This window comes from Aquarana catesbeiana, linkage group LG02 (assembly GCF_042186555.1).
Source record: "Aquarana catesbeiana isolate 2022-GZ linkage group LG02, ASM4218655v1, whole genome shotgun sequence".
Lineage (NCBI taxonomy): Eukaryota > Metazoa > Chordata > Amphibia > Anura > Ranidae > Aquarana > Aquarana catesbeiana.
In genome coordinates this window covers 382,814,235-382,828,532 of record NC_133325.1, presented here as the reverse complement: position 1 = coordinate 382,828,532, position 14,298 = coordinate 382,814,235, and the positions used below count along the sequence as shown (strand labels likewise).

General features: G+C 41.8%; 1 protein-coding gene across 3 annotated transcripts in view; it reads right to left on the bottom strand.

Moving 5' to 3' along the window:
- RPH3AL (rabphilin 3A like (without C2 domains)) overlaps window positions 1-13,637 on the bottom strand; it is a 290,823-nt gene extending 277,186 nt beyond the window's left edge. The window contains exons 1-2 of one of the 3 annotated variants that reach the window (XM_073615154.1): window positions 13,399-13,637; window positions 5,650-5,750 (exon numbers count right to left, since the gene is read on the bottom strand). The gene's annotated coding sequence lies outside the window, so the exon portion shown is untranslated. Of the gene's footprint in view, window positions 1-5,649; window positions 5,751-6,939; window positions 7,080-13,398 lie in introns of those variants that run through there. The other 2 variants (XM_073615153.1, XM_073615156.1) reach the window with 2 other exon arrangements.
- Window positions 13,638-14,298: the final 661 nt, after the last annotated feature.

Below are 14,298 nucleotides of genomic sequence, written 5' to 3'. Positions count from 1 at the left end.
CCCAGAAAAGGAGGATCGGGGCCACTCTGTGCAAAACCAACTGCACAGAGGAGGCAAGTATGACATGTTTGTTTTTTAAAAAAACAAACCTGTAGATATCTTTTAACTTTGTCGTAGACACTTCTCACTTTGGATGTTTGTGCACATATGGAAAGTTATATCCTTGACTTATAACACAAATACCCTAATCTATAAATTGACAAACGTAAACAAGTGTCAGCTGTATCAGCAAATGATGCAAGCAATGTTTTGTTCTAAGCTCCACTTCATACGAGATCATAGGTGTCCTCATATCTGTACAAAACAAGTAATGTATTATGTACTTAAGAACATTGTGTGGGAAGAATTACCGCAAAGACATAATGGGAACTCAGCTTTAAAACTTGATGGGTGAGTTAAAAGAAAAGGTTTAATAAATATGGCATTGTATATTCCATTTTACAGTTATTGGAATATCATTTTGGCCTTTTTAAAGACAAAACGTTTCTTTTTATTAATATTTTGGGCGTAAAACCTCAAATCAGATTTTTTTAAATGAACAGTGTCTGAGGGAGATTTATTTACACTTCCTTTCCGGTAGATTAAAGTGAGAGGATATCTTTCCAATGGGAAGGAATTCTGGCATGAGAACAATGGTTCCCATAGAAAGATTCCCCCAATATTCCTGTTTAGGTAGCAACTGCAAATGTTGGATGTATATTCACTTTCTCGGTGACATTGATGATGAGAACAATAAGGAAGCCCATAGATTTCCCCTATCCCAAATCCCCCCTATCCACATATTCTATGTGAATGGGAAATCTTTCCCACTGAGCTAGTGTACTGTGACAGCAGGGAGACTTCCCTACCATCAGAATACACTAATCAGCATTGGAGTCCATAGCAGGTAGTGCTGATAAAATAGATCAAATTCTGTTCAACCACAGGGGCCACACATAAATTGATTTTCAGCTTTTTACTTCTCCTGGGGAACATAGGAGTGCATGTCGGAAACAAAATTTCAGATGAAATTCGAAATAGAATCAAATTCTAAACATTTGCTAATTCAATTTGAACCGTATTCGAATTCCTGAACAGAATCAAATAGAACTGAAAATAAAGGAGTAGAATAGAAAAGAATAGAAAAGAATAGAATAGGAAATAAAAGAATGGAGAAAAATAGGAGAGAAAATAAAGGAATAGAATGGAAAATAAAAGAGTAGAGTAAAACAGAACAAAATAGAATAGAAAATACAAACAAAATAAAAAGAGAATAGAAAATAAAGTAATAGAACAGAATAGAACAGAAAGACTATAACCATCTTCGGAAATTAGAATTTCAAATAAAATAAATTCAAACTGGAATAGAAAAAACAATAGAACAGAATAAGATAGAAAGAATATAACCATTTCTCAAAATTCGAATAGAATAAATTTAAATTCAAATAGAACAGAAAATAATAGATTAGAACAGAATAGAAAGAATATAACCATTTCCCAAAATTCGAATAGAATAAATTTAAATTCAAATAGAACAGAAAATAATAGATTAGAACAGAATAGAAAGAATATAACCATCGTCTGAAACTGAAATAGAATAAATTAATATTCAAATAGAATAGATTAGAAAAGAATAATAATAAAATAGATTAAAAAAGAAAGATTAGAATATAAAAGAATAGAATAAAAAACAAAACAAAAAAACACAACAAGAGAATAGAACGAATATAACCATTTTTCAAAATTCAAATTTCAAATAGAATAAATTTGAATTAGAATAGAATATAATAGAATAGAAAAGAATAGCAAAGAATAGAGAAAAACAAATGAATAGAATAGTATAGAAAGAATATAACCATCTTCTGAAATTAGAATTTCGAATAGAATTAAGTCAAACTCAAATGGAATTCTTTTCAAATTCAAATTCTATTCGAATTTTCCGAATTCGGTCGAATTGCGTTCGGAATATTCTAATAGAATTTGAACAAAACAAATTCCGAAAACAAATTTAACTAAACAAATTTATGTAAATAACAAAATCGAAACAAAAAATTTTTTTTTGTTCTGTGCATGTCTACAGGCACTGCAGAGACCGCGGAAATAATGTCAGGCAGGCAGCTGGCTCGGCCTCTCAGCGAGCCCCTGAGATGCTGAGCAGCCAGTTCTGCCCCCTCCACAGGCCAGCGCTCCAATGAGCGCGGGGGGACAGAGCAGAGAGCCACTGACTGACAGTCATAACTGGCTGCTCACTGAAGGATAGGGGGGCAGATGCAGTATCGGATCAATGCTGCAGCCATCTTGTTGAGTATGCATGTTTGTTTTTTTAAAGTGGGCCTAGGGCCAGATTTTTGTTTTGTAGAAATTTTGCTTTTGGCAGATATCACAATACCCTCTGCTCTCCCCCCCCCACCCCTCAATAGACTGACACCTTCTTTGTTTAGACACAATCCAGGGGCCAGTATCTACTTACTGCACTGTGATGCTGGCTCAGATGACAGTCATTTAAAGAGGTTGTAAACCCTATATAGGGGGCTTTGAACCGGTTGATCTCCGGAACGGTGAAGTGCACAGTTTACACGCTTCCGTTGCTTGATTGATTGCAGTGTTGTGTACGTATATTTATTGAGGGGGGTTTTGTGAGATGTGATGGGCTTCTTTTAATAAATGGGATTACGCTATGTGCGCTTTTCTTTTGTCATTGATTTATTTGGAGCCCTGATCCCCTGTGAATGGTGTTGGTAGCAGTTTTGGTTAAGAGGTTTTCTTCCCTTGGAGGCTTACTTATCTTTCAGCTCTGGTGAGTTTAACCCCTTGGGGGGAGTGTGTTCTCACATGGTGGAATTAAACTGACCGGTGGAAGGTGCACACTGAGACTCTGCTTTATGATCACCTATGAACACTCTCTGAACCATTTTCCAAACTCCTCACTACTCTTATGCCGAGTACACACGAGCAGACTTTACGGCAGACTTTGATGGACTTTATGACGGACTTTCTGAATGAACGGACTTGCCTACACACAATCAACCAAAGTCCGACGAATTTGTACGTGATGACATACGACCGGACTTAAATAAGGAAGTTGATAGCCAGTAGCCAATAGCTGCCCTAGCGTGGCTTTTTGTCCGTCGAACTAGCATACAGACGAGCGGACTTTTCGACCGGACTCGAGTCCGTCGGATAGATTTGAAACATGTTTCAAATCTAAGTCCGTCCAACTTTTGAGAAAACAAAGTCTTCTGGAGCCCACACACGATCGAATTGTCCGACGAAATCCGGTACGCCGGACCAAGTCTGCTGTAAAGTCCAATCGTGTGTACGCGGCATCAAAGGACTTTCGTGTGAAGTTGGCCACATGATTATATGTTTCTTGCTCAACATTAGCGCTGTTTGTAGTGTATTATCACTATTTTATTGTTTTATATATACTGCTTTTTTACAGGTTGTAAACCCTGTTTAAAAAAAAAAAACCTGCAAGACAAAAAGACATAATGAGCTAGTATGCATCACATACTAGCTCATTATGCAATACTTACCTTAGAACGAAGCTCTCTCAGTGACGCCCGCACATCTCTGAGACAGCTGACATTTTTCCTTGAGTTTCTTCCTGGTCCGCGGGCTCTGGTGCTGTGATTGGCCAGAGCCACGATGACATCACTCCCGCGCATGCGTTCACGGCACGGAGGTCGGAAGGAAAGGCATCCGTGCCCATTCCTTCAGAGTGCATGTGCCAGTGATATCACTGTCTGCATGTATACTAAATATCTCCTAAATGGTGCACGTTTAGGAGATATTTTCACTACCTATAGGCAAGCCTTATTATAGGCTTACCTATAGGTAAATGTAAGCAGAGGAAGTTTACTTCCTCTTTAAATCCTGTTATCTTTGCAGGTTGTCTCTGTAAACACTGATCTCCTTCTCACCTTGTGACTTGCTACAGTGTTGCATTATTGCTATCTGATCACTGGGATTGGGTTGAAGGGGGGGCATGTGAAAATGCTTCCTCTTGTCTGCAGCAGACTGAAAGGTGCATTCAGCCTAGGCAAATATCAGGGCTCATTTGCACCGCAATGCACTTAAAAGCGCACAGAAAACGGAAAGGCTACGTTCACACCTATGTGTTTTGCAGTGCTTTTCCAGATTTGCAGAAATAATCTACTGTCAATTTAACATTAGTTCTTATGGGTTACATTCACATATATGTAGTTTCCACTGATGCAATTTTTAGAAAGGTGCAGGAACTTTTTTAAAAACACAGCAAGGTGCATTTTTGGCTCCATAGACTGCAATAGAATTACATCAAAAACACATGAAAAACACATGTATAAGCGTTTTTGGTGCATTTTCCTGTATGACAAGACACCTCCTGCTAGCAACTTGGAGATTCCCCAGGGCAAGGATGAAGACTTGAACACAACGTTGTCTTGTTGTAGCTGACAGTCTCTCCCCTTGTGTTGTCCCTGCACTGTGCTGATATTACTCACTGTCTTTGCTTGCTCTCTCCCAATGACTCCAGCATGAATCCCTCCAGATCCTTCCAGGCCAGGTATCCTGAGCTCCAGCCTGAAGTAAAACCCATCCCTGACAGGGGTCCCTCAAGGACCACCAAGAGCCTCTCCTCAGCACTTCATCTTCCGCTCAACCCCCCTGCTAGCATGGCTTGTGTTTATTTATGGGAATTTCTCAGTCCCCTGCCAGCCCACTCATGAGGATTGGCTGAGGTTCAATAAATCTTCATGACAGCTCCTCCTCACCTCCGCCCACTAGATCTAGAACGTTCTCTAATATTCCAGATACCAGGGGGAGGCACCAGAGAGCTGTCAGGATGAGTCATTCAGCCCTGACCCAGATTCAGTGACTTAGGTTTTAATCCTAGAGCCAGCCAAATGGTTTTACCTACACTACGCTTTTAGTAGCACACAAGAGGGTGCCACACCATAAAAGGGTATTGAGTATATAACTATAGAAAATCATACACAGGTTAACTTTTTTTGACTATATACACACACACACACACACACACTCACACTATCATGCAGCGGCTACCATTATCCTATATGTAGAATTTATATTCTTACCAAAGTGCATTCAATGGACTTCCGTTACTAATTGCTTTGGGCTAGTTCATAACTTTGTGGGTTTAGGTTAGTTGCGTTGTGTTTTAGGTGCATTTTCTAAGTGTTACCAATAAACCATGGACCCATGAGATAATGGGGGCCACTCCATGTAGCAGCAGTGGGCTCAAAATTTTACTCCACAATGCCAACCCCCCCCAAAAAAAATAAAAAATAAAAAAAAAATTGATCCTGTTCCCTTAAAGCATGCATAACAGCACAGTGATTGTGCTGTGTAATTTGGCCCATTGTATAACCTGAAATACCTGGCTGATCCTGCCTGGCTCTGCCCTCTCCCTTGTAAACTGACCATGGTTTATCATGGCTGCTGAGCCCTGACACCGTAGTCAGTTTACATGCCTCTGTCAGCCACGGCTCTCCTCTGTCCACCTCTCCCCCTCCCTCCCTGCCTGTCAGCTAGCCTGTGCTGCTCTGCTCCCCGTCCCTTTCCTTCTTGCCGCTAAAATACCTGTATTATAAACATACAATCCCCTCTGTTAGCGAACATTATGTGTTCCAGTGTCTGTGCTTTATAAAAACTGATGCCAATTTCTACCTTATTTCACAGCGCCTCCTGGAGCTCACGTGACCGCTTGGCTCTCTCCTCCCGGCTGACGTCAGTGGAAGTCCTCAGCCCCTCCCGCTGTAGTTGTCTGCCTGGGAGTGGAGAGAACCGTGCAGTCATGTGAGTGCTGGGAGACACTCTGAAATATGGTCGAAATCTGCAATTTTTTATAAAGCACAGACATGCAGACACATAATGTTAGCTAACGGAGGGGATTGTATGTTTATGATACAGTGGCTTTACAACCATTTTAAGTTCTTTTCTTCTCAGTTTTGCTTCTTTTGTTGTGACATAACGCATTTTGACCCCCATAAACTGTAATGGGAGCACATAAACAAACACATCAAAACACCTCAAAAACAGCTAAAAAACACAGATGCACAGGCATGAACCCAGTCTTAGGGCTGGTTCACATTTGTGCAGTGTATTGCATTTTAGGCACGTTATCACTGAGCTCTGTAGAACGTGTGTATTCATGAAAGCTAATCAAAGATGCAGCAAGGAGGATTATTTTAATCACACATAAATGCACAGGTGTGAACAGGGACTTATACTGGATTTTTTATTTAAATAATCATCCCTCACACACAAGAGCCCAAAACAAACATTCTGTTTGACCAGAGTCAGGCTGTTTGTATGGATTTCTCAGACAATAAGGAAGCGTGATGAAAATGATTACAGGTGACAGATCAGCTAGGCTGTAGAAAAGACAACCAGAAAAGGACATTTAGCTTTTGGCATTGAAGATCTGTGAGATTTCTAGCTGCACGCTTTATCTTTCTATACTGTGCAGGAAAATATATTGCATCGACAAAGAAAATAAACATTTAAAGCATGTCAGTTTCTAACAGTGAGGGCCCATTTACATGCGTTGCATTAGCAAGTCTATTTTTGTACATTGAGGAGCTTTACGTTAAGGCATCCCATTCATTCTGAATAGGCTGTCAGCCCACCTCAACTTATGGAAAAAATGAACCTGTACCATTTGGAATAAAGCACTACATCATAACACATGGTTGACTCACAACTGTGTGTTGTCCTGCACTAAGACACAAGTACATTGTAGTATGGTGGATTAGGCCCCTTTCACAGGGGCCAGATCTGGCTTCGCTCAGCACGGAATTTGTCAGCTGATCCCCTGCTGAGTTGAGCAGAGAAGCCGGATGACAGGTTCCTTTCTGCTCCGCTTATGCAGAATGGGCACGGACACAGCCCGCTCTGCTCCATTGGCAGCCAGATGTAAACGGACCAGCTCTGATCTGACAAAACAATAGATATTACCTCTCCAGACAAAAGATATCCCAGAGCACACGCCCCAACAAGACTCACAGGTGCAGGCTCTGAAATGGTTCAATCAGCAAAAGGAGAAGTCCTGGACAGCCGCACACTGGAACAACACCTTTATTCCAAAAAATGTATTAAAGTCCAAATTCAGTCCATATGGTACAAAGGCAGAGCTGGATATACTGACGCATTTCACACCGTATGTTGGTGCTTAGTGATAGCTCAGCCCGGAATTTGTCAGCTGATCCCCTGTTGAGTTGAGCAGAAAGGCCGGATGACAGGTTCCTTTCTGCTGCACTTATGCAGAATGGGCATGGACACAGCCCACTCTGCTCCATTGGCAGCCAGATGTAAACGGACCAGCTGATCTGATGAGGTTAGATGGAGGGGAAGGGATCCCTTTCTGTTCTGTTAGGGGTTTTTTTTCAGATCAGACCCAGGAGGTAGCCAGGGGTAAACAGACACAAGTCTTTTTACATCTGACTGCCCATAGAGGAGAATGGAGGGTCCCATTGGGTCCAGCTGAAAAATGGACAGTCAGACCCGATTGGTGCGAAAAGGAGCCTAAGTGTTTTAGGAAGCTATTCAAAATGAACTGCGCCTGTACACATCAAACCGATGTCCATGTGGTAATGTACATCGCAGTAACATACAATAAAAGGTGGCACTAAAGGAAATGAGTATTACATTGAAATAAGGTCATCATTCAGGCAACCGTATATCAATATCTGACCAATCACTTGCTAGGTAGTATATCCAAGGTTTGATAAATTCTGGTAGTACAGACCTCTAGACCATAAGTGCTCAACCTGTGGCCCTCCAGCTGCTGCCGAACTACAATTCCCATCATCCCCCTGCCTTTGGGAGTCATGCTTGTAACTATCAGCTTTGCAATGCCTCATGGGACTTCTGCAACAGCTGTAGGGCCACAGGTTGAGCACCCATGCTGTAGAAAATAGGTCACCTCTTCCCTGCTGTGCTGGACTTTTGCTCTAACTTAGGGTCCTTTCACATCTGCAAGTTCTGCTCAGGTTTTTGTCTGCATTTTGACAGCAGCTGTTTGTGGTTGTGTGTCAGGCTACCACCTCCAATCCATCATGTTTCGTCCTGGAAAAAATGAGAAAGAACACATCCACCTGCATGGAGCTTCTGACAGGACCACCTGAAAAGCTGACATATTAACCTAATCAGAAAGCCCATGTAAAATGGGTCTTAGGCTTGTTTATTTTGTGCAGAGGGGGAGACTGCCAATCATGGACTCATAAAACAGATCGATGGCAGACAAAATATGCAAGCTCATTGCCTGCACGTTCTCTTGTACGAGACCCTGACAGAGGGGATTAAACATGAACACAAAGGGCAGCGCAGTGATGTTATGGTTAGCACTCTCGCCTAGCAGTAAAAAGGGTCGCTGGTTCGAATCCCAACCTTGACACTACCTGCCTGGAGTTTGCATGTTCTCCCTGTGCCTGTATGGGTTTCCTCTGGGTACTCCGGTTTCCTCCCACACTCCAAAGACATGCTGATAGGTTAATTGGCTTCTGTCCAAAATTGGCCTTGGTATATCGGTGCGAGTTGGGACCTTGGATTGTGGGATCCTTGAGGGTAGGGACCGATGTGAGTGTGCGATGTATGTGTGGAGTGCTGTGTAAATTGATGGCGCTATATGGATACCTTAAATAAATAATAATAATAGATAAGCATCTTAATGAGACACAATGCACAGAGATAGGGACAATTGTAGACATGCGCCCACACTCACTCAGGTTGAACTGGATGGACAGGTGTCTATCTTTACCAACTATGTAACACTTCCATGTAATGCTGCAAGAGCAAAGTACTGTAAAAAAGCTCTGTAAAAAGTTAACATGTAAGCTATTTTGGATGGAGGGGGGGGGGGTAAGACTTTTTTTTCCTATCACCTCCCTTCTTGTAAACTCCACAGGAAGTGAAATTATATCACAGAAACAAGTATCCCCATTGTAAGATTCCCTGTCTATACCCTTACTCTGATAAGGGATTAGCATTGAGTTTGGGCATCTACTGAACTTTGAATCTGCAATTTGTTTTACTCCAATCCCACCTATTTGTTTATATGAGCTTCCGGGGGGATGGGAATGACGTAAAATGAAGCGAACTAAAAATAAAACGCAAATGTGGAATTCTGCTCCAGAAAAAGATGACTTAGGAGGATGTTCAAGCTCATCTCTGTTGGTGGTCAGGACAATCAGAGTAAACCTGCCTAACACAGACAGCAGTCAAAAAAAGCGGCAAGGTCATGTTGAAACTCCAGAATTATCCAATTGCTATAGGAGTAGTAGTACTGATTGGATGAATTTCTAGTTTCTTTGATGGCAGTTTCTCAATGCCAAAAGATTTTCAGTTTCGCTGGTTTGCAAATGAGTACATCTGAAGCGCCACGCCAGAAGTTAGTCTTCCAGATATGAATTTATTTCAAAATAGGATAAAAGATTTGATCACAGGGCCAATGCATTTCAGGGGTCAAAGAACACCCCCTTCAAAAGGGCTTGACGTGGGAAGCAATATATGCTGCACACAATATATTGTCTACTGTTTTTAAACCAGACAATTGATAAAGCACACTGTCTGTTTCCAGATGGTTCATGCAGCCCACTTCAGGCCCTGATGAAGGGGGTGTTCTGTGACCTAGAAATAAGTTGGCTCTATGATAAGGTCTTTTTACTGAGACTTTAACAATAAAAGTGTTAGCAATAAAACCTGACAATGATTCTAACCCCTCACTACTCTTTCCAAAAACAAAAAACTAAAAACACAGCTTTGCCTTTAATTCTAGTTAAAGTCAAATATCTGACATTTAAGCTGGATACACACTATCCAACTTTCTGTAGATTTTTTCCTTTACCAAAACCATATAATATGAGGTAAAACCTTAGGAGATTCAGTTTGTATGAAATCAGGCAGGCCCTTGCACTACATGGTTTTGGTAAATCTGAAGGAAATCTGACAAAAAAAAGTTGGATAGTGTGTATGGGGGTCTTAAGGCGATGCAAATTTAGGAAGGGAATTGTTGTTCGACGGCCTGTCATCCGAAATTCTTACCGTTAGTATGCTCCTTTTGACATCTGATTTTCATTTTTCATAAGACAAAAGCTGGATGAGCAGACCAGTAAATTTTTGACGAACGACAGCTCAATGTCCGATTTTCAGATGGTCAGTACAGAAATCGTCACACAAAAGTCAAAAGTACAAACACACATGATCTGAATCAAGGAACGACCCGGAAGAGTTTGGTCTTGTAAACTACCGTTCGTAATCTAGAATTAACATTCGTGATGCAGCGCATATTCTCATCTTCTTTAATGGGATAATAATGAAACTGCTTTGCTGGTGATATCGTTATTCCAAGCGTATTTTAAAAGGCATTTGTTTTGTAGTGATATAAATAATATTAATATTATGGTTGTTGTTTGATGTTTTTGGGGAAGTTACCACAACGCTATTAGGCGCCTTTCACATGGATGGCTATTCTGCCGCAGTTAAAAGCATGTTGTTTTTTTTTCTGTGAAATTCAATACTCCAGGCACTGTAATCAGCTGCATTTGCACAGTGCGATTAGCTGTGGTTGTGTTTAGCTGCGGTTTGCCATTTCCATGGCAACCCGACGGGGTACCGACTCGTATTGAACGGGGATCTGACTTGGACCCCCGGCACTGTTTGGTATGAATCTTGAGGGGGAACTCCACGCCAAATTTTAAATAAAAAACCGGCATGGGTTCCCCCTTCAGGAGCATACCAGGCCCTTCGGTCTGGTATGGATTGTAAGGGGAACCCCCTACACCGAAAAAACGGCGTGGGGTTCCCCCCCAAAATCCATACCAGACCCTTATCCGAGCACGCAGCCCGGCCGGTCAGGAAAGGGGGTGGGGACGGGCGAGCACCCCCCCCCCTCCTGAACCGTACTAGGCCGCATGCCCTCAACATGGGGGGTGGGTGCTTTGGGGGAGGGAGCGCCCTGCGGGCCCCCCACACCCCAAAGCACCTTGTCCCCATGTTGATGAGGACAAGGGCCTCTTCCCGACAACCCTGGCCGTTGGTTGTCGGGGTCTGCGGGCGAGGGGCTTATCGGAATCCGTGAGCCCCCTTAAATAAGAGGGCCCTCAGATCCCGGCCCCCCACCCTATGTGAATGAGTATGGGGTACATGGTACCCCTACCCATTGACCTAGGGAAAAAGTGTCAATAAAAAAAAACACACTACACAGGTTTTTAAAGCAATTTATTAGACAGCTCCGGGGGTCTTCATCCGGCTTGGGGGCCTTCTTCCGACTTCGGGGGTCTTCTTCCGACTTCGGGGGTCTCTCCGGTTCTTCTGCCGGGCTCCTCCGCTATCTTCTACTCTTTTGCCACTCTTTTGCTAGCGGTGGCCCGGACTTCTGCCTTCTTCTCTTCTTCCTTCTTCTCTTCTTCTGATGTTGACACGACGCTCTCTCTGGCTGGAATTCTCTCTGAGCGCCCCGCTATGACTTATATAGGAGGTGACCCCGCCCCCTTATGCCATCACAGTCCCTGGGCATGCTGGGACTGTGATGTTTTAGAGGGCGTGGTCAACATCACCCAGTGACCACGCCCCCTTATGACGTCTCAGAGAGCATTCCAGCCGGAGAAAAAATTTGGCGTGGAGTTCCCCCTCAAGATTCATGCCAAACAGTGCCGGGCATTGGCGGGGATCCGAGTCGGATCCCCGTGCTTGTCGCTCATTGGGAAAGGAAAAATCATTTTTCCTTTCCCGATGAGCAGTTTGGCGCTGTTATCCGCAGCTGACACAGTGCACTGCGATTACCTGTGGTTATGTGCGGATAGCTGCTGCTGGTCGCAGTCAATTCTATTTTTTCTATCCGCACGGAACTGCATGTATCTAAATTGCAGCTAAACGCAGTGTGTGAATGGGGCCATAGGAAAGCATTGTGTGCTTTTAGCTGCGGTAGGAAATTAGAAAATCCGCAGCTAAAAGCACCATTCTATCCGTCCGTGTGAAAGGGGCCTTATTCCTGAGTTTTTAAGATCAAAGATACAACTGTGTTGGTGTCCCTTGTTAATTTTCCATTGTGTTGTTTTTAATTGTGCTGTTTTTAATGTAACTGCCTAATCCCAAACTGTCATTTGAAGATCAAGAACGATCTGAAAATCACAAATCAATGCTCAACAAACTTTTACTAACATGAAATTAGCAGAAGGGGCCCAAAGGGCTCATGTAGTATGTCGCTAAGTTTGCGTTTGTCGAACGACAATTTGCGGATAGTTAGTATGCTAGTCAAAATCCTGCACATGGGCTTTTGACAAAAATCAGACGCTCGGTCGTACAACAATCGAACCGTGTGTACGAAGCTTAAGAGAGGGCATTATCTGGGGACTTCTTGAAGCCACAAAAATCTGACACTCAGGATTGATCAACAGATAACTACTACTATGCTGAAATAATAAAAGCATTTTCTTTATTTGATAATGTTGATTACTGCACATCCTTACTCTTTGAGCTGTTACCAAATTATACATAGACAGTATGTTGACATATAAAGATAGTTCTTTGAATAAGTCAGCAGAAAAAGCATTCATGGTATGTAAAGTGCAGTAACCCATAGTAACAGGATTGCCACCTCATCCCTTTAAACCCAAACCCATATGAATTACACAGGTTTTAAGGCTAATTTAATGCAGATAAGGCACCAAGTGAGTTTAATTACCACCTTAATCAGCCACAGAACCTGTGTAATCAATATGTGTTCGGTTTTAAAGGGATGAGGTGGCAACTCTACATAGTAATTGGATTTCACTTTAACAACTCCCTTAGTATTTTCATTATTGCTGATAAATTACTATGGGTTATTGCATTTATGTACTGGCCTTAGAATCAATTAAATAATCTCAGATCGCAAACAGCCACAATAGGGTAGCAGTTTTGTTTTTTTAGATTTCTAACATAGGGTAAAATGCACAGATATGAGCAAATACATCATTTTAATTTCGAGCTAGTACCAACAATGCAATGCATTGTAGCCGGTAGGAAAAAATATATTGCATGCTGCATTTGGATGAGTAGACTGTCATAAACACAAGGTGTCTAAAAATGTATGGCAACATGCATTAAACTCATTCCACATTACTTTTAAGTAGTTTTTTTTTTTTCTAACAGACATCTTTTATAACACATATAACCAATGCTGGAAAGTTATTTTATCTTACATTAATGACTTTTATTAGTGAGAAAAAAAAAAAAAAAAAACTTTGAAAATCAAAAAACCTTAAATACCAGGAATAAACGTAGAAGGAAGCTTTTTACGTGTCTCCTAATTACAGCGGTAAGAAAATAATAACATAAAAATAAAGGCAAGAAAACAAATCCAGGACCTATGCAAAGCTGCCAGAAAGCAGAGCTGTAATAAGGCAAATAAGTGACAGGCACTGAAAGGAAACTTACCAAAGCAGATGTACGTGTCAGGTAGGATTTTGCTTTTATTTCTTCAGCTCAGAGGCAGGTTTTCAAAAGATCAGTTGCTTTTTTAGAAAAGGGAGGCAAATACAAGCCAACTAGTATCACTCAAAGGCTGAATAAAGGTTTCAATTAGCAGTCAAGTGAACAGCTGCAAACAAGCACAGACCTGGACTGGCAGACAGACACACAGGAGCTTGGTGCACGTCACAAGGACAGCTTGATGACTGAGTCAGAGGTGGGGAACTACATGCGTCTCGTTATTTGCCATCCCTGGGGACACAAGGGACATATGTCAATTGCCTTGAAATCTTAAAGCTTACAATACTTTAACGGAGAGACTGGTTCTTGTTCTATTTCAGATCTCATCCTTAAAGTGATTGTAGCCGTATTAGTGCACTTGTAACACAGTTGGGTAACACGCTATCCTTTTTTTAATTTGCAGGCTATTTTACATCTCACAAATTAAGACATCATTTAAAATATCAAATATTTGTACTTGTAATAAATTGCATGAGCGACTCACAAAGGGGCATTTAAAAAAGGAAAAAAAAATTCCCACTTTCTATGGGAATGGAAAAAGAGGGTGAAAGTATATGAGCCCGAGGTTATGGGCATGCGGCCGCCCCTCCCTACAAGTTTTTAAAATTGATTTAGGTTTTTTTAAATTTACTTTAGGAGATAAAAAATTGTAGGGACGCTGGCCCTTTTAGACCCCTTTCACACTGCGAGCGCTAAAGTGCCGCTCGTTTTAACAGCACTTTGACGCTGTGTAAGCAGCACTTTTGCGGCCGTTAGCGGGGCGCTTTTAACCCCAAAAAGGGGTTTAAAAACGCTCATGTTGCGGCGTTTCTGAATCGCTTTTCAGGCATTTTGGAAGCGCTGCCC